Source organism: Protopterus annectens, chromosome 6.part1 (assembly GCF_019279795.1).
Source record: "Protopterus annectens isolate FY-2018-M chromosome 6.part1, PAN1.0, whole genome shotgun sequence".
NCBI lineage: Eukaryota > Metazoa > Chordata > Ceratodontiformes > Protopteridae > Protopterus > Protopterus annectens.
Window position 1 is genome coordinate 400,313,440 of NC_056738.1, and position 20,832 is coordinate 400,334,271.

Genomic DNA, 20,832 nt, shown 5'->3' on the forward strand with positions numbered 1-20,832 from the left:
AGAGTTTTTAACATACTCAGGCAAGCCTTAGCCAGAAATACAAGAGTCATACCTTCCTTAATACACCTTATTGGAAATTATAAAGTCACACCTTGGGTTCATTTTTGCTTATCACAGCATATTAGCCACATTATTGGTTATCAGTTGTATGAATCAGAAATTTGTTCATTAACACATTTTGATTGATCAAACCGTAATCCTGAAGAAGACCTGGAAACTTGCTCCTTAACATTCTAATGAAGCAAGGCTAGTTCAGAAATGTAATTTGCTTCGCTCTGAAAGATATGGTTTTGAGAGTTAATGTCTATTATGCACAAACTCCGCTACCTCTAAAAATACTGTATTATCTTTGTAAGCAGTTTGATGGTTTTGCACAGTTAAAAAAATATAAAACGTCATTGCTTGGGGGGGCTGGTGAGTTTGACTGCAAATAACCACAACGTAAGTGTGCTTCATGGCTAACTGCAGGTTTAAGTCAAGAAAATGGATGTTAGAGTGACATTCTTTAATGTCAGAGGCAGGGCATATAAACTAGAGAACCCAGGGCAACAAACAGCCAGATTATGGAGTCAGACAAAGAAACATTAAGCTATCCACATGCCTTAGGGTTGTAGTGGCAGGCCTGCAGGATAGTGCGACTAGTGCATCCAGGGAAGTGGCTGAATAAAGATGAGTGATGCAAGTGTTAGCAAGTGACCAAGTGGAATGCCTGTTATGCCCCACATGGAACAAGTTGTACTAAAAAAATGTAAGCAGAAGTCTAGCACCTGCAGTGGAAAGTAGAGTGCCTGTAAAGTGAGTCATGAAGGGAGAACATTCACATGCTTCAGTTCCTTGAGATGTCAGGGGACATAACTTGATTTCCCATCTAGTGGCAGAGCAAAATAAGCTGTGGAACTAACCCAGTGGGTAGCCAGTGTTCAGTGACAGAGTTTACCTTCTGTGGTAGTTAGACCCACAGAGCTGTTGACTAAAGCAGTGATTATAAAAAAACACCAGTTTCATATGAAAGTATGTGTAGTGTTGAGAGGTTGATGCAGAGAGGTATGAAGTCAGAGAGGTTTAAGATTCTTCTGAGTTATACCAGGGTAGACAAGCCTGTGCTGGAGTTGCTTAGTGGTTAAGGCAGACAGGAGATATTGTGTGGCTGAACTTTCCTAGTTTCCTTGTCATGTTATGGAGAGTACACCATGGAAAGTAAGGTCACATGACAAGGCCTGGAGGCTGTATGAAAATAGAGAGATGGCATCCTAGCTAGGAAGAGGAAGGAGCAAACATCAAACGGTGAGACAGTGAACACCAATGTAAATAGGCATAAGAGAGCAGGAAAAAAATCCTTATCCCTCTTCAGGCAGTACTTGCAGAAGAGATGCAGTGATGAGGTAGTGATGAGAGTGACAACAGTAGTCCAGGGCATGAATTCTTCCTTGAAAGGTGATAGCAAGACTCTTCCTCATGGACCTAAGGGATAAAGTCCTAACTGTATCCCAGCCAAGTCATATTTGACTAGTGGCATAGGCATTGGAGGTACCAGGTGGGGAAGATGAGGAATGAGCAGCCTACACTGGATTATCCTTTCTGGGGGGAGGGAGGAACCTTGCTTCACTGCACTGACAGTTACCGCAGCATTTAGAGCTAAGTGAGCTCTGCACTGCAAGCAGTGCAGTGCCTGGATAGGAGGTCGCACATGCACAGACACTTTCATGAACCCCCTGAGGCAACTTTAGTGGAACTCTTAAGGCTGCTGTGAGTGCAGAAGAGACGAAAGTCTATAGGATGTGCATACTGGCCTGCTGCCTAACGCCTGACTTTTACCTCCACTGGGGAACAAATGTGTAGGCAAGCTGCCAGAGGAACAGATGGATAAATTGGGTGCAAGAAGGGGTGGCACTGGGCATATCCTACGGGCAGTAATCAAAAGAAAGAAAGATAAGTACAAAAAAGGGCCTCTGTGAGTTGAGTCTTAATAACCCCACTGCACCGCCTGCAGTACTACCAGATTCAGAGCCAGTATTGCAGAACGAGGAAGACACTTGTGAATTCTGGCACAGAGATAACTATGCCAAGGTTATATCTGAAGACTTAGAGGCTGGCAAGAAGGGGGTGATGGCAGATGTTTTTGTTGGTGTAACATAGAGTCAGGTAGGTGATGTTCTGGAACAGTGAAGTTGCTGTTAATGGTTTAAACCCAAAGTTAAAAAGGATGGAGTACTAAGTTGGCTTTGTTTCTTGGCTTATATTTTTGTATCATTTTGCTTTCCCTGTGCTGAAAGATGTTTATGTAATGTCATGAAAGTGAATTTGGGGAGTTAATGCTGAAATAAAGCACTTGTGCTTGCTGGCTGTGTGGTGCAGAATGTTAATGCCCTGACTGTGATGCAATAAACACAAAATAGCACTGAAGAAGGCATTACCATTGCCGAAACCAGTTTGCTTTATTACTTTGGAGTTGCCACAATAATATTTCTCTAAACTCCTTTGGTGCTGGACAGTTTTTGTGTTTATGGTTCAGTCCGTGCACCTTGCTGTACTTGCATGCCTTTTGTGTTTCTCTGACTGTGATGCAACCCAGGATTGAGCAACAGCCCTGACACTGGAGGAGCCAGTTGAGGAGGGTGAGATCGAATTACCGATGTTTGCGTAACAATCCTGCAGGAGGGAGGCCCTGATCCCCAATAGAGGTTGGCTGTCATAGCAGGATGTTGACAGAATGTATGGGGCCTGGTCAGGGATTTACACACCAGGCAACATAATCTGTAGGCAGCTGAAGGATGAGCAGGAGCATGTGTGATCAGGACCAACACTGTGTCTTTCTCAGGGTCCAAAATGAAAGACCAGCACTGTTAGAGTTTTTTGTAGAATCTAGAACAGAAGTTGCCATTAAAAGAGGAATAATTAGTACAGCATATAAAATATTGTATAATAACTATAAGAATCAGTCAGCGGAGGTTAAAAAGGATTGGGAAGAGAGAATGGATAAGCAATTCACAAAGAAACAATGGGAGGATATATGTTTGTCTCCCAAATACGCAACAAAATCTAGAAGATTTAGGATTTTTGCTTGGAAGTGTTTACATAGATATTTTTGTACCCTAAGTAGATTCCAGAGAATTTTTCCTCGGGTAGATAGCAAATGGTGGAGGTGTGACAGGGAAGTATAAGGTAATTTGGAACATATTTTCTGAGAGTGCAGTGAGTTGGCAGACTTTAAGGATTTTCTGCAGGATGCACTGTCTGAAATGCTGGGTGGGAAGATTGGTGTGACTAGGGAGATGATTTTTGTGAGTTATGATACAGAATCGGAATTGCCTAGACATGGTAAGGCCTTGCTGTGTCTAATTATGGTGGCTGCCAGAAAAGCAGTTACTAGAAAATGGAAATCAAAATCTAAACCAACTATGTTAGAAGTAGTATAGTAACAGAGATAAAACAACGGGAATTGAGATCTTTAGAAAAAGGTAGGAGCAAATTACATATGAAAAAATGGGAATCATAGGAACAATACATACAGGGGGAGGAATGAGGTTTAAAAGAAGGCAGGACTTAATGAGCTATGTAATGTTTGACTTGAAAATGTTGGGTAGATTATAAGTGATGTATAATGTTTACATCTGGAAGTGTGTCATTATGGTTTGTGATGTAAAATGCTTGCAGCTAGGATTGTGTTGGTGTGGTTTGTTTTCATTTATTTCATTTAATAGTTTATTAAAGATGTTTCTTTAAAAAAAAAAACGGGGCAGGAATTGAATAATTTATGTAATGTTGCTTAGATTATATGATATATAGCAATATATGTGAAGCATGATGTTTATCTTGTTAATACAGTTTAATTACTTTTATATAAGTGTAAATGTGTTTACGTCGCAAGTGATTATTCAGTAAAGGTGTTTAAAAAATACTGTGTCTTTCTCTAACAGATGTAGAGGAAATAGAGGAGTTGGGACTTAAATACTCATCTGTGGCTGCCTGGGTGATTACTTCCTGCCTGCTTGGTATTCACCCCTAAGCTTCAGGCCATCTGTGGAGTATTACACTGCAATGCAAACTTCTGGTGGAAATTAAGGGAGAATGCCCCATAGGTATGCATGAGGTTAGCAGTCCAAGATGAAGGAAATGAAAATGTTTTGGAGCAGAGGTGAAGGGCCCATGGCTGGCAGTGTGATTGCAAGAAAATGGGATCTGAAGTAGGGAGTTCATTTGTCAGCAACCTGTGGGTCTTGGATCCGATATCGGATCCAAGCCGGCAACTTGTTTCAAGCTAATGGATCTGAGCTCCTAGCTCCTCCCCTCACCCATAATCCCCTGCTAACCCTCCATGACCTCAGATCTAGTTTGCTACGCTTGTGGATAGCTGGATTCCTGTGAGCTCGTCTAGTACTTGGCAGTTAAGTTTATATTTTCTGTCAACTTTTTTATTTTTTCACAAAAATATTAAGTGTGTAAGTGTTAAGTTCCTGTAGAGTAAAAAATAATTTCTTTTAAGTAGTTTTTTCCCTCCCTTCGCTGGTCATTAGAGAGTGTGTGTTGTGCATTGTGTTTTGGGGCCTGTGTGTGTGTGTAACATTACTTTTTTCTTTAAGTATGGCTGAGGCCCCAAAAGCCATTTTTTCTAAATGTACCGAGTGTGGCCATAAGCTCTCCCCGGCTGATGGCCACACTCGGTGCGTTCGGTGCCTTGGGGTTGAACACCTCACCTCAGGCTGTACCATTTGTGCAGCGTTCAACCCCAGGGCACTGAAAGAGCGGAGGTCGAAGCTGGTCTTGGCGGGACTTTTACCCCCGGACTCAGCTCTGGCCTCCCCTGCTCCCGTGGCTCCACCACAGGCTGTGGTTGCTGCCATTCCTGCCCCCCTTCTTCCGTCTGGGACTCAAACTCCCACTAAAGCATCGGAGGCCAGGAGGGAGAAACGGAGGGAGAAGCACCACAAGCGGCAGGCCGAGACCTCCGTTTCGGCCCCGCCAGCTAAGCGGGCTTCTCCCTCCACTGCTTCTAGGTCTCCTCCTCCTCTGCTCCGATCCCCTTGTTTCTCCCCAGGGCCCGAGGAGGAAGAGGCCCGATCTCCATCGAGGCGGCATTCCAGGCCTGCCTTGGTGACCTCTTCGAGATCGATCTTCAGTATGTCCGATGCAGACTTGGACCGGTTGATGCAAAGGTTCATCCAGGCCCAGCTGCAGATGGGAGTGCTCTTGCCTCCCCCCCTTTGGGCGGGAGCTCGACACCTTTTTTCCATCCTATTGCTCCTTCTCCGACCCGCTATCCGGGTTCGGAGCGTACAGAGCCGAGCAGCGTTGGAGCCGGGGGTGGGTCGGCGCCGACAGTACTTGGTACTTTGGATCCGACCCTGCCCTCGAGCCTGTCGGATCCGACCTCTCGGAGCTGTGGCCCAAGCTTCGGATCCGAGGGATTCAGTGTGCCTTTGGCTCCGTCCAGGTCGGAGCGCACTGGTCCTTCGGATCCGATGGTCTCGGCGCCGGTTCAGATCCCTTCATCGGATCCGAGTGGGAGCCGACTCTCTGATCCAAGAGAGAGTGGTTCCCCCTCGGCTTTCGATGTTGTGGAGAGGGCTGTGTTGAGAACATCCGGACCCCCGGTCCTTGTCTCGGCTCCTCCCTGCACTCCCTCTCTGCTGGGCCAGGCTTCCATCACCCGGCCAAAGGGACAGCCTGCTTCAATGTCCCAGATGGTTCCATTGGAACAGAATGTTGCTGGCGAGGCCTCCTCGGACAGCCCCCCCCCAAGGAAGTGCCCCGCAAGCATAAGTGCAAGAGGAGGCACGTGGACTCCCCTGAGTCCTTAACTGAGGACATGGACTTGGAGGAAGGGGAAGGCTCCTCAAGATCACCCCCTGAGGATGTCTCCTTTGGAGACATCATGGAGATGCTGAGGATCAGAGGTGGGTGGTCTGCCCCCAAGTCTTCCTCCGACGAGTCCGTGTTTCTGGAGGCATTCGAAGCAGGCCCGTCTACCTCTTGGGTGTCCCCTCCGGCCGACCCCTTGGTGGACCTCATTACCACCAGGGTGTGGAAGGATCCGGACACCGTGGAGCCAATACCAAAACGCCCGGACAGAATACTAAGCCCCCCCTCAGACCGATCGCACTGGAGCAAGGGCCCCCCCATAGATGCCATGCTGATGGCGGCAGCCACGAAGAGGGAACTAGCTCAGGAGAGCCCCTCAGTCCATCCACTGAGCAAGGAGTCCCGCTTGATGGACCGCTTAGGGAAGCGAGTTTTTAGTTCAGCAACCTTCTCGGTAAGGTCTCTGAACTATATGGCACATGTCATCAGGATGCAGCGGGATCTTATCAAAGAATACGCTGCCTCCCCTCCTGAGTCCATATCGGCGGATGACCAGCAATTGTACTCCACCCGAATGGCCACTCTGAGATCAATTTCAAATACCTCTTTGCGGCTGTTGTCCCACGCCACCGAGGGAGCCGCTAGGGCTAGCGGAGCAGACCTAGTCATGAGACGTCAGGCCTGGCTCTGTCATTGTGACTTTGCGGAGCCTTTTAAAGCGTCTTTTGTGAACTCCCCTTTTGATGGTTCTGCCCTATTTGGCAAAACGGTTCGCGAGACACTTGTCCAGAGCGAAAAAGACGGGAAGACGTTGTCTGCCGTCGGAGTCCGCTTCTCTGCTCCCCAGCGGTCCTTTTCGAAGAACCAAAAGGGTCAGAAGAAGATGTGGTTCCGGAAATTGCAACATTCCCAACCCGCTCCGGACAACCAGTCCTTCCATGGCAGAGGAGGACAGGGAGGACACCACCCCAGGGGCAGAGGGGCACCGAGAAACTTTGGGTCCAGAGAACCTTTCTCTGAATGGCCCACGCAGCAGCCCTGAAGGGTTGCCCGGCCGCTCCACTCTGGAGGCAGTCAGGGGGCGCTTCTCGGAGCACCTAGCGGCATGGGAGTCCATCACGACAGACCGCTGGGTGCTTCGCATTATATCCAGAGGGTACAAAATACCATTACTCCATGTCCCCAAATTCAAGAACCTCCCCGATGTACCACCCGATCAGAGGGAGGCCGCAGCCGCAGAAATTCAGCAGCCGCTAAGAAAAAGAGTCAACCAGCCCGTCCCCAAGACCAGCTCGGATTAGGGTTCTACTCCAGGTTCTTTTTGGTGCCAAAAAAGACGGGGGACTTGAGACCGATTCTAGACCTTTCCTGCTTGAACCTGTCAGTAACCAAGGAAAAATTCCGAATGGTCACTCTTCAATCTATTCTCCCCCTTCTAAGGGAGAACAATTGGATGTGCTCTATAGACCTCAAGGATGCGTACTACCACATTCTAATGGACAAACGATCCAGGAGATTCCTCCACTTCCGGCTGGGAGACAGTCACTACCAGTTCAGGGTCCTTCACTTTGGCCTCGCCACAGCCCCCAGGGTGTTCACCAAAGTATTAGCAGTGATTGCGGCCCACCTGAGACTCCAGGGAATACAGGTCTTTCCGTACCTGGACGACTGGCTCCTGACCGCCCCAACAAGGCATCTACTTTGCTCAGCCAGAGATTTCTTTCTCCGCCTAGCCCCACAGTTAGGCATCACCATCAATGCCGACTAATCCCTTCTGGCCCCGACACAAGTCATAGAATTCATAGGAGCCAGATTAGACACCAGAGAGCTACGAGCCTTTTTAACGTCCGAGAGAATTTGGAATTTGCAACTCCATGTGTGGGCTATCCTCCAATCAGAGACTTCACCAGCGGAATTGGTCCTGAGGGCACTAGGCTCCATGGCGGCAGCGATTACGCTCCTTCCATGCGCCCGTCTGAACATGCGGGTACTGCAATGGACACTTCTAGTGCAGTGGTCCTTTCTATCCCTTCCTCTTCACCACCCCATTGCTATCAGCAAGGCTTGCAGGAGGGCTCTATTATGGTGGCTCCAAGCTTCGGACCTCCATACGGGCCGTCCCTTCTACACCTCTCCCCCTCTCGCCACGGAGACCACGGACGCCTCCCACCTCGGGTGGGGGGGGGCATTTTTCAGGCAGGACAGTCCAAGGTACGTGGAACGACACAGAGACCTCCCTACATATTAACGTTCTGGAGATGAGAGCGGTGCTGTTCGCGTTGCAAGCGCTTCAGAATCTCCTCCCCATAGGAACGATTGCAATTCAGTCGGACAACATGTCGGTTGTCTGGTACATCAACAAACAGGGGGGAACCAGATCTTTACCCTCTATGCCGCGAAGCCATGAGAGTGTGGGAATGGGCAATCTCCACCAACCGCTTTCTGATTGCAACGCACATTCCGGGATGGACCAACATCCTAGCGGACAAACTCAGTCGCACCCTTCTTACCCCGTATGAGTGGTCTCTCAATCCACTAGTAGCGAACCAGATATTCGCAATATGGGGGCAACCCTGCTGCGATCTTTTTGCGTCTCCCTCAAACACCAAATGCGGCAATTTCTTCGCTCTGATTCCCCCTCCAGGGGAAACTCCAAGAGACGCTCTGGTGCATGCTTGGCCACCCGGTCTACTTTATGCCTATCCTCCTCTACCCCTGATGTTGCAACTCTTACAAAAAGCCTCGCGGTTGGGGAGCAGGATGATCCTCATTGCCCCATTCTGGCCTCGGCAAATTTGGTTCCCTTACCTGCGGTCTCACCTAGTGAATCCTCCTTGGATTCTGGATCCCAGTCTGGATCTAATCTCCCATCCATCGGGCTTACCGACCCCAAACCTGGACAATCTGAAACTGACAGCTTGGTTGCTCCAGTTCCACTTCTAGTTAGGACTCCCGGTATCTCTTCACCAGTCAAAGCCATCCTTGTGGCAGCGCATAAGCCCTCCACCAGGAAAGTGTACCGCAGTAAATGGAAACTTTTCTCCATCTGGGCGGAGCATCATGATCTAGATCCCTTTACGGCTCCTCTTCCATCCATATTAGACTTCCTAACCGAACTTTTTCAGGAAAGCGATAGCTGTTCAACCGTCAAAGTGCAATTGGCAGCCATCTCACATTACCATGTGGGACATGATACAGGGCCTTTGATGTCGGCCAAGTTGTGTAAAACCTTTCTCAAGGGCACCTTCTTGCTTAGACCCCCTATAAAAGAAGCCGTACCACCGTGGGATCAGTTCTTCAAGCCTTGACTGCTCCACCTTTTGAACCCGCTGCTTCAGTAGATCTCAAATTCTTGTCCTGGAAAACAGCATTCCTTGTAGCCATCACTTCTGCAGAAAGAGTTTCGGAGCTTCAAGCTCTTTCTGTGAAGTCTCCTTATTTGATCTTTCACCCAGACAGAGTGTACCTCAGGATCAATCCCACTTTTCTTCCCAAAATAGCATCAGAAACCAGTATAAATCAATCCATAAATTTACCGGTTTTCTTCCCTAAATATCAGAATAAAGGAGAGTACAAGCTGCACTCATTAGATGTTCATAGGCAGCTTCGCTTTTATACTCATAGAACAGCTGGTCATAGACAATCCGACCAGCTGTTCGTTTCCTTTGCCAAATTTAATTTGGGGAAAGCAATATCAAAAGTATCTCTATCATGCAGGATTTCTCAATGTATCCTATTGGCGTACCAAGCCTCTGGGAGACCCGCACCTGAAGGAGTTTGCGCACATTCCACTCATTCCATCTCTACTTCTGCGGCCTTCAAGTCTAGAGTTCCACTGGATGATATTTGTTCGGCAGCCACTTGAGCTTCATCTCATACCTTTATTAACCACTACAAACTGGACGTGATTTCTAGAGGGAGAGCATCCTTTGGCTCTGCGGTGCTTCGCAATATCCTTCCATGATGGCCACCCAAGGTTCAGGTAGCTGGGGACTCTGTCCCACAGGTTGCTGACAAATGAACTCCCTACTTCAGATTAAGAAGTTATGTACTCACCATAACGTTCCATCTGAGTAGGTAGCTTCATTTGTCTGCAACCATCCCCCCCTCCTTCCCCCTGGCCTTCTTCGGATCTATTTTAGTTGGATACCCGTTTTTGGGTATATATTGAGGGGCAAACTCAATCTGAGGTCATGGAGGGTTAGCAGGGGATTATGGGTGAGGGGAGGAGCTAGGAGCTCGGATCCATTCGCTTGAAACAAGTTGCCGGCTCGGATCCAAGACCCACAGGTTGCAGACAAATGAAGCTACCTACTCAGATGGAACGTTATGGTGAGTACATAACTTCTTATTTTGAATATAAATATATATGCATGTTTAAAGTGTCTGTATGTATTTTTCTTTCTTTTTTTTTTCCTGTGTTGACATGCATACGTATCGTTTTTCTGTTTTCCTTTGCTGGGGAGAGCAATGGTGTGATATTCTTTGAGAAGGAGGGAAGGATGCAATATTTTGAAGAATGGGCAGTCTCCTTTGGATGGTCAAATTGTTTTTTAAAATATGTTCCTTGGTACTATATAGATATTAATGTTTGAGTTTCAAATTGTTTTAGGAATATAGATGTGAGTTCAAGTTTCAGTGGTGTTGAAGTTAGGATAGAGATTACAACAGTGGGGGAGCTGAGTATGTATTTCTTTGATTATGCACAAAGTTTAGGAAATGACTTATGGATTTCAGAATGCAGCGAAAGTCATCTTCACATGTTGTTTGATTATGATTTGCTTTGTTCTGTCAAATGCATCTTCAAAAGAACATAGTCCTATTCATCATTGTTTTTGCGTTTTATTGCTTGTGTATCACAGTATATCCAAGTATCCAGGTGTTGACTGTTGCAAAGTGTTTTAAGTGGTGGTTTTATGCCACTAAAAGTTCCTTAGTAAATAGAAGAGAGGATTTCAGTTTGAAATGTTTATTTAGAAATTATTGTGTAGAAGATGAGCAGTTCATGGAAGCTCTTTCAGGGGCAAACCATTACTAAGGTTCATAGGTTGGTACTAGGCTGTCTGCCCTAGGACCTATACAAGCCTAGCCATAACAATTCCCTGGCTATTTCTTCCCGCACTATTTACTTTCCTGATATTTCCTAATAATATTTGAAATGTTTTCAGTTTGCTTTGATGAAGGAAATATGAAAGTCATTTTTTTAAGTTGGGGGGTGCTGTGTTGTGTTTTAAATATTATGTGAATAAAAGCTGCAAAGGAGTGCTTAGTTTGGCTGCATAACATGCTTTATTTTGAGTAGTAAAAGGTGTCCATTTTCAAAAAAAAAATCAAATGTAACATTGATAGAGAAAGGATTGTAAGGATTCACTTTGGTTTGACTACTTCAAAGGATCATTGTGGGCTTGCAGTTGCTTCATGGTCAGGGAAGCACTATTACAGACTACTTAAGCCATAGGGACTGTTCAAATTCAGTTTAGAAAGCTGAGGTGATGCATTGGAGAAGGTGGCAGCATCCAAGCTGCAACATCATACTGCTGAAGTGTTCTGAATGAATGAAGTTAGCCCTTCCCTCTATAGTTTAGTAGAGGTGCAGTATCTGTATCTGAAAAGAACCACATCTGTCTGTCATATTTCCCCTTTTGGACAAAGCATCAGTAAATGTTAGTTGATGTTTAAAGGAGAGAGCTACACATCTAGAGTTCATTCTTAAACAAGACATAATTAAACAACTTGAGGATCTTGAAAACCGTTCCTGGCAAAATAACATGAGAATCTTCAGAGTCCTTGAAAGGCTAGATGGCCCAAGTTTGGCAGTGTTAGTGGAATGGCTGTGGTTTCTTCTACATATTAATATTTTAACTACTGTGCAGTTTGCAGAGGTACAACATGCTTTACAAACATTACCTAATAGTGCAGACTTCAGACCAAGGGCCATCATTTCTCATATTCCTAATTACCAGAACAAAATATGCATCTGGCAGCCTGCTTGTTCTCATTCCCCTTTAAAATTGCAGAGAAGCATATAGTCTATTTTGGTAATGATTTGGTGGCTGGAAATATTAAAAAGTTGAAGTTGTGTCTGAGATTATTAAAACTTATCAAGTCTAAAAAGTATGCAGTGTCTTCATTTGGCTACCCTTTGAAGTTGTAGATTGTCTTTCCAAGGAATGTTTGACAGTTGGAAATGTGATGACCTATCTTGAAGACAGAAATCTGATCAGTGGATCTGAGAGTGCTGAACTGAAGTCACCATGAGGCACTAAGCCTAATGGAAATTAGTGTCAGTTAGTGAAGTTGCCAAGAGGAATGAAACCTCCTTGAATAATGACTTCTGAGCTGACTTTGTCTTATCAACTAACTGGACGTCAAGTGCCTGTTGAAGGTTTGCTTTCTTTGTTTTGGGTTTTCTTTTTTATAGACTAAAGAACATCATATTGTGTGGCTAAACATCACACTGAATTAATGTTTTTTGGACTCTCTAAGGTTTCAGAGATACATTGTTAGTTCCTTTGTTTGTTTGACTGTGTTGGAGCATATCCCCCTTCTGTTTGGCTAAAGACAACCATCTTGATCTGATTGTATTTTATTGATTTATCTGACTGTAGTCTATGATTTAGAATGCACAGATGGGTTGGAGAATGCTGCTTTTTTCCTGCAGTATGTTATTTATGTTGAAGCAAATACGTATAGGTAATGTGGTTGGGTGAGATACAGTATTAATACTTTGCTCCAGACAGGTGGCTTAACTTCTGTCTAATTTGGTATGAGCCAGTATTTATTCTGCTCCTTCTTGCTGTCTTGTATTTGATAAGGCTCTTTTTGAGACGATAAGTAAGAGTAGATAAAATAACCCCTTTACTTTCATACACAGAAGGAGTTTAAAAGTTCTCTCTAAGTTTTCTCAGTCATATAATGGGATATGTTTTGCTGGTCTGAGACTGATGCCATCTTATTCATTTCTTTTAGACTTGGTCTTGCTGCTGTCAGATGAGACCAGCTCAGTTCCATTTTTGATAGATTCAGGACATTATTCCATCTATAGTTCCTTGGTTTGTAATATTTAAGTTGTGCACCTGTGTATGCTGAGCACATGTTGTCAATTAAAGAACTGTGATTTAACGTGGGAGTACAGGATGATACTTCATTGTAATTCAACAACTTTTTGCCCTTGCCTTGTGTTTTCCATCTACTGTTGCCATAAGATTTTTAGTTTTTTTCCATCTAATGAGTGTGTGATTTTTTTTTAATTGTACTCTTGCTGATGAAGAGTGGATAGCAGTAGCCGTTTCTGACAGAGTCTTTTCATATGTCATCGAGAGTTTGCTTTTGCTAGCTGAAGTGTTGTGATTTAATTTTATTTAAGGATAAGGCCAGTTTCAGAGTTAAGGCTGCTTGTGCTCCACCCTTTGTTTGTATGCATTATATATCCTTTAGTCTGAGGCAGTGTGTACAGATGTCCATATCTGTCTACATGTCATGGAATTGTTGATTGTAGAGCTGATGATATAGTTTACTGTATTAGTTATCCTGTTTGGGTACTTACCCCACCAAGCCTGCCTATATTTTTGTGTTCAGCCTTTTCTTCGAAAGTGTATGAAGCTGTCTGTGTTACAAACGATTAAAGAAGGCTTATCCATGTTGGCTGTCTTAACTGATTGACGGATTTAAGGAAATTCCCTGTGAATTTTTATTTGTTTGTTGAATATTGCAGTAGTACTGAAATGAGAATATTGCAGATTTGTTTGCATCTGCACTCATACTGTTAGTGTATAGTTTGAAGGGTAGATTTGGCGAGGTTTGTACAGTATAGTTCATTTTCCTTTCTTCAAGGACTAAAACGTTATCCATGAGAATGCTAGTGAAAATCTCAATTTAGTGAGTTTCCTGTTTGTGGCAATGCCTCGGCTTAAAGCATTGTTTTTATTGTGTAGACTGGGTGTCACTAGAAGTAGGCATTCATTACAAAGTCGAGTGAGCACACCTGCATAAATGAAATCATGGCACTGGTTTTTTGATGTGAATATCTGGCTGCACTCAATCTGGAGAGGCTTTACAGGTAAGAAGAGGAGCTTGAGCTAGTGCTAGATTCATTGTTGCCCAGAAAAGGTGCCTCTGGTGTCCACTCCATCAGTTTACAGTGCACTGACACATACCAACTAATCTGTTGTTCTGGTAGATGCATAAGTTACATTTTATTCCCCTATGAAAATTCTACAGATTTTTAGGGAGATCAGTTGCTGCAACTGATTACTGTTCCTGTTTTTAAACTGGGGTAGATGAGGCTCCTTAGGATACCTTTTCTTAACATAGATTGAATGCTTGAAATGTCCCCAAAACAGGGAATGCTGCTGACATGGATGACCTCCTTTTATATCATGTTTAAGAATGTAAGAAATGGAGGAAGAAGTCTCATAAAGGTAATAAAACACAGTGACAGGAATTCTGCATTCTTTCATCTTTGTGGAGATAATGTATAATTTTGATGCTGCTGAAACCAGGTGAAGACCCATTTGCTTTCTTGCAGTTATAGATCTATATCTCTGCTAACTGTGAATTTTAAGCTGTATATAAATGGTATTGCATCTCAGATTAAACACTTTTTGTGGCTTTTAATTGTCTGGGATCAGGTGGAGTTCACTGCAGGCTAGCAGGCAAAATATAATATGAGGAGGTATTGAGTATACTGGAATTAACATGGGTATGGAAACTGCCCTTGGTAACATTAAGATTGGATGCTAAAAACACATTTGTGTTTCTTGTCAGCATCCGGACAAGGTTCTCCTCTGGTCTGTGTTGTATATATAATTAGCAAATGCTATATTTAATGTTTGTCATGGTCAAGGGCCATAAAATTTGTGGTTTTCTGGAAAATCACTGAGGACTGAAGTCACTAAATAATAACATGTATTTGAGTTTTAGACTTCATATCCTTCAGAAAATGCATACTAATATAAATCCTGTTATTCTAGCAATTTTCTAAATTTGTAAGAGCAATATTTAAAATATGTATCTATTTTTGGGACCATGCCCCCCTCCCCCTTTATTTTAGGGTCTGTTCAGATTTCTTGCTGTAAAAAGTTGAGAGGTATGCCTGTGAAACCATACAGTGTCTAGGAGTTTCTATGCTGGATAATCTTTCTGCTTCACTGATTGGTTTTCAGCATAGGCCATCCATTTTTTTCATCTAATTTGGCCTTTGAATTGATAAATCCTGTGCCAGAGACTATTTAATATTGTACAGGAGACAACTTTAGAACAGCAAGAAGCTAAGTCAATTGGACAGGCATCAGTTTGTGGGCTGGAAGACTCATTTAATCTTCAAAAGCACATATGAAGGGTTCAAGACAGGAAGAAGAAAACACATTCCCTGGCACATGTAATGATGAGGAAGAGTTTGACATAAATCATACTAATTGTCCTTGGTCTCAAGATTCTAGCAGGGTGAATTCATTCTCTCATATTTCAGGGCCTCCAGAAGATGTTTCTTTATACACTGTGAATCGTATGGGTGAGTATTTCAGTTTCCTTTGGGAAGCCCCTCTTTACCTAAAAAAAAAAAAAAATAGAGAAATGTTGAGGCTTCATGATGCAAAGTGGGTAGTGAGTTACCTTTATTATATTTTTAAAAGCTAACATTCACCGGATGAATGTACAGCTGCTTCTGTGAAAGCTCAGAAAATGGGCAAATCAAATTTTATTGGGATTTGCTTAACACACATGCTTGATTGTGTTTCTCTTTCCTTATCTGCATCTCATCAGAGTAGGAGAGCTGTGACTTGGCAACTTCTCCCTTTTTATAAGGATTCAGTGTTGATCAGTAAATATAGGAAATGGCTTACACATATAATGCATTGGCTTTTATGATACATGATTGTTTAGTACATATAGAATCTTATAAATGCTCCATTTTAAACCGTCTTTATGAAAATATAGTCTTTTCGTAGTAGTATTGCTAACAGAATGGAAACATTTGTTACTGTTCTAAATAAGACAGTTTATACATTGAAATATGTTTATGATGCTGTGGGTGCTACTTTGTGGGGTACCTTTCTGTCTTGTGTGGACTTGCGTGGCTTAGAAGTGAATCTTATAATAGATATTTTGAGGAAAAATAGTGAATGCTGCTTTAATACAGGAATTTTTATTTGATGAACCATCAAATATTTATATTATTTTGGTCTTTCAAAAGATGTACAGGTACCAGCTACTCCTTAGTAGCAAATGAACTGTACTGCTAGTAGGTTGCCAATTCTGTGAGAAGGAGGCTTCTCAGAATTTTTTGCAAACAAAAGCAGTCAATTGGAAAACTTCCCGGCAATAATACATGCTCTACAGATAAAGCTACAACCAAGGAACCTCAGAATGACTGTTACCCTCATTTTACCCTTCCCATCTCCTGTTATCCATAGGAGACAAGTTTCAGAGTCTTTTTCCTGCTTGCAAGAGATTACTAATGACAGATAAGTTCTGCAGTTATTTCATCAATGTTATACAATGGGATTAGTTAGTTAGTTTCTTTGTTCACAGGGATAGGCTGACAGAGCTAAATCCAAACTGTCAATTTTTAGTGACAGCCCAGGAAGAAAAGTGTCCATTATTATTAACAAACAGTACAATGCAATAAAGTAGTAAAATGTTTTAGCAGTCACAACTGCAGGTTGTTCTAAAAACATGTACTCCTCAATTACAGCAAGCTTTGCAACCAGATGAGCAGATGTTCTTCGTGTTTCACTGTTGCAGTCATTACATTTGGGTAATCCGCTGGCAGGTTGCCCTCAGTCGGCCTGATTAACAAAGTCTTGGGTCCTGCGTCGGTTGCTGTCCCTTCTTCCATGACGTCAGGTCATCAGGGTTATTAAACATGCAGCTGACGCCATTTACATCAGTCTTTCTTGCCGCACGGTGCCCAAAGCAGAAGCAGTTTGCAAGTGCCGGTCGGCCGACTCCTCAAATTTTTGTTTTTCGAGTTTCAGAACCGAAGTCTTCAACTAAAAGCTAAGTACCCCGTTGGGAAAACTTTTTCTTGCTCCTTACTGATGTGAGTAAAAGTTAATAATTTTATTACTTGTGGGAAGCAAATGCCTCATAAGGATTTTCATTTGTACTGTATTCCTTGCGTAGGCCCTAACCACAACGCGCCTTGATGTCGGTTTTGTGCTAAATTTAATCAATGCACTATTAAACGTCAGTATATTTTTGCTTCTAAATATTTTAGCTCAAGATTTAACTATCCATAAATGTCGTTGGGTAGCAGTCTGACTACCGGAATATCTAAAAAATGCAAAGAAAAAGACAGAGACAGACCGTTGAGGTCCAAAACTGACAATGAAGCTTCTCCTAAGCCAGTCGCCGGTTCGCCGGTACTCCGTGAGGAGCTTTCGCAGCCCCTGATACCTGCTACATTTGATTCCAGTCCTCTACTGAGACCTATTTGGAATCCGGTATGCTGTGAGACACTTTAAGTATTGAACCCGTGGATGTCTCTACCTTAGATGGGTCCAGAACCGCTGAGCAGGCACCGGCTTCTGAGGGTGTTTTCAGGCCTAAAGATTTGTATATGAAACCAACGCCGTCTTCAAAACTAAGGCCAAAATCTACTTCTATGTCTAAAAAACCGACGCTTGGGCCATGTGTCCAGGCCCCAATGCCTAAAAAACAAATGATCATAATGGCTGAGGATTTAATTACCTTGATCAGGGGTTCTCATCCCCCTCCTGCTATGAGGCCTAGGCAAGGCACTGACTTTGAATCTTCAGATCAGGTTTCTGTTTCTTCTGATTCCTCTTTTGATCAGGAATTATCTATTCCACCTTATGAGGACTCTGATGCAGAAGATTCCATCCCTTCTGCTTCTCCTCCTGAGGATTTTTCTTTTGGAGAAACTTTGCATACCTTAAGGGAACACTTTCACTGGGATGGTCAGGATTTCTCAGAATCTAAAAAGAGGCTTAGGGATTTCCTTCTTCTTCCTCAGCATAGGCCTTTGGCTATACCTCCTGTTCTAGACATTGTTGATGATGTTTTCTCAGAATCCAGGATGGCTCCTGATTCCCTGCCTCCAGCTCCTAGTAAGCCAGACAGATATTACAGGGTCCTGACTCCCACAAATTCCTCTTTAAAAACCCTACTGCTGACCCTGAAACCATTTCTCAGGGTCCCAAGGGCGCTAAGGCTTCTACTGCTAAAAAATCCTACCCCTTCTGATAGAGATTCCAGGGCGCTGGATAGATGGGGTAAGAAGGTTTACACGTCTGCAACCTTGGCAATCAGGGCTTTAAATTGTCAATTTCATATGCTTAAATATCAGCAGCATGTCATAGGCTTACTTAAACAGAAAATTATGTTGATTTCTGACTGTGTGGAAAATAGAGTTGCAGGATTTATTGCATTCAGCTGAAAAAGTTGGAAAACATACTTTGCAATGTGGTTTTAATTCCTTGGAGGCCTCTTGCAGGGTCGCTGTAACTGGATCTGTGATAAGAAGGCATGCTTGGCTCAAGGAGCAAAATCTGCCTGACCATGTTAAAGCAAAATTGTTGGATGCTCCTTTACAACAGGACAGTCTATTTGGTAATAAGGCAGAAGTTGTTTTGCTAAATCTATGCAAACTGTAAAGATTTCCTACAAGTGCAGCCACCCAGGTTCAGTAGGCACTGGCCTACTAAGAACTGGTCCTTTCCATACCCACCAGAGCCACTCAGGTCAAACCCAGGCATTCCAAAGGCTCCAGGTTTCAGTCACAAGGAACTTATAGAACAAAGCAATGGGGTGCCTCCACCTCCAAATCTGGAAGTAACAAGGCACCTTCCTACGGTAAAAAGTCTTAATGACTTTCCACTGCAATCACCAAGCACTTATCTATTGGCTGCCCTTTCGGGGGGAAAACTGACACTTCATGGACAAAACTGGCAACTGATTACCCAGGACAAGTGGGTTTTAAATATAGTATCCCATGGATACAGATTTCATTTCCACATGTTGCCAATCCCAAACGAATGGCCAGATCTGCCTCCAAATCAGTGGGCAGAGGCCCAGAAACAAGTTATGTCCCACATGAATATGAGGGCTATTCAACCAGTACCAGAAAAGGGACAAGGTTTTTATTCAAGACTTTTCCCTGGTACCCAGAAAAGACAAATCATGGCGTCCAATTCTGGACTTATCCGTTCTAAATGCATTTCTGGACATTCCAAAATTCAAAATGCTGACTCTACAACAGTTACTACCTATGCTAGGCAAGGATGCCTGGTTGGTAACTCTAGACTTAAAAAGAGGCTTACCTGCATATCCCAATCAGGGAATCTTGCAGAAGATGCCTCCGCTTCAAAGCAGGCTATTTGCATTACCAGTTCTCTGCACTGCCCTTTGGCTTATCTACTGAGCCCCAGGGTCTTCACAAAGTTTCTTGGCACCAGTAATTGCATTTTGCAGGCAAAGAAATATTCAGATTTATCCATACCTGGATGATTGTCTAATTCAGGCAGAAAACAAGGACACTCTTCTAAAACATCTGGCGTTTGTAAAAAGACTTCTAACTTGTCTGGGGTACACCATAAACGAAAAGAAATCACAACTGGTACCCTCTCAAATAATTACATTCCTGGGTGCAAGCTTGAATACAACTGCCCAGATGACTTACTTTACACCAGAAAAACAAATTCAATTGATGACTTACTTCAAACAGGTGGCCACAAAAACCCAGCTATCTGCAAGACAAATTCTGCAGGCCTTGGTGTTCATGGCCTCCTGCATCCTAATAATTCCATGTGTGAGACTGCATATGAGGAAACTTCAATGGTACCTAAAAAGCTTATGGAGGCAAGATTGTCACAGCCTGGAAACAATGATTCCTATCATTCCTTGCCTGCAGCTAGAGTTCCTATGGTGGGCAGAGGCCTGCCACCAGAACAAGGGACTGTAACTCATTCCACCCCCTGCAGCCCAAACCCTGACTAGAGACTCATCAGATTATGCTTGGGGGCGCATCTGGCAAGGAGATGCATTCAGGGCCAATGGAGCCCAAATCAAATGCACCTACATATCAACCAGAAAGAAATGCTAGCTGTACAGAATGCTCTGACAGCCTTCAAGGACTATCTTCATCCAGGACAACTACTGATAAAGACAGACAACACCACAGTCATGTGGTACATAAACAAGCAGGGGGGTACCCATTCCTACCCGCTTTGCAGACTAGCCATGGCATTGTGAAACACGGCCTTGACTTATCAAATACATCTACAAGCTCAATTCCTGCCAGGAAAGCAAAATACTCTGGCAGACGAACTAAGCAGAAATCGTATGGACCCACACAAATGTCAACTAGATCCACAAATCTTCAGCATGTTGACATACAAATGGGGGAGCCCAGACATAGATCGTTTTGCCTCACCCCAAAACTGTCAGACAAATTCTGCACAAGAATTCATCACAAAAAAGCTTGGAAAGTAGATGCTCTGTCCTTCAGCTGGAAAAAACTATCAGTCTATGCCTTTCCTCCTCTGACTCTGCTGTCCAAGGTCTTACTGAAAATCAGACAGGAAAAAACAAAAATGATACTGATTGCTCCAGACTGGCCTCGCCATCACTGGTACCCGCTCCTACGCAATATGTCGCACCTTCCTCCATGGTACCTGCCTTTGACATCTTACCTTCTGTCTCAGCAGAACTATCAAATTCTGCACACTCAGTTCCAAACTCTGAATCTTGCAGCATGGCAATCCAACTAATTTCACCAGTTACATGTCTCAGCAAACCTGTGATGGATGTCGTTTTGGAGGCTAGAAGGCCTAGTACTAGAAATGCTGACAAATGGAAAAGATTCTGTTCCTGGAACCAAGTACAAGGAATAAGCACAGCCCGGTATTCCTCAAATCCTGCAATATTTAACTGAGATGCTTCACAAGGGCCTATCTTTTTCTTCTATAAAAATTCATGCCTCTGACATTTCAGCTCATTACAACACAGAGCCTCCCCTCTTTTCTCATCCTCTGCTAAAGCAGTACCTCAGAGGGGCCAAAAATGTAAGAC

The 20,832-nt window shown here is 43.7% G+C and overlaps 1 protein-coding gene across 1 annotated transcript in view; it reads left to right on the top strand.

The window, feature by feature from the left end:
- Positions 1–20,832, top strand: part of ZFPL1 (zinc finger protein like 1) — a 630,942-nt gene that overhangs the window by 380,898 nt on the left and 229,212 nt on the right. The window lies entirely within an intron of this gene.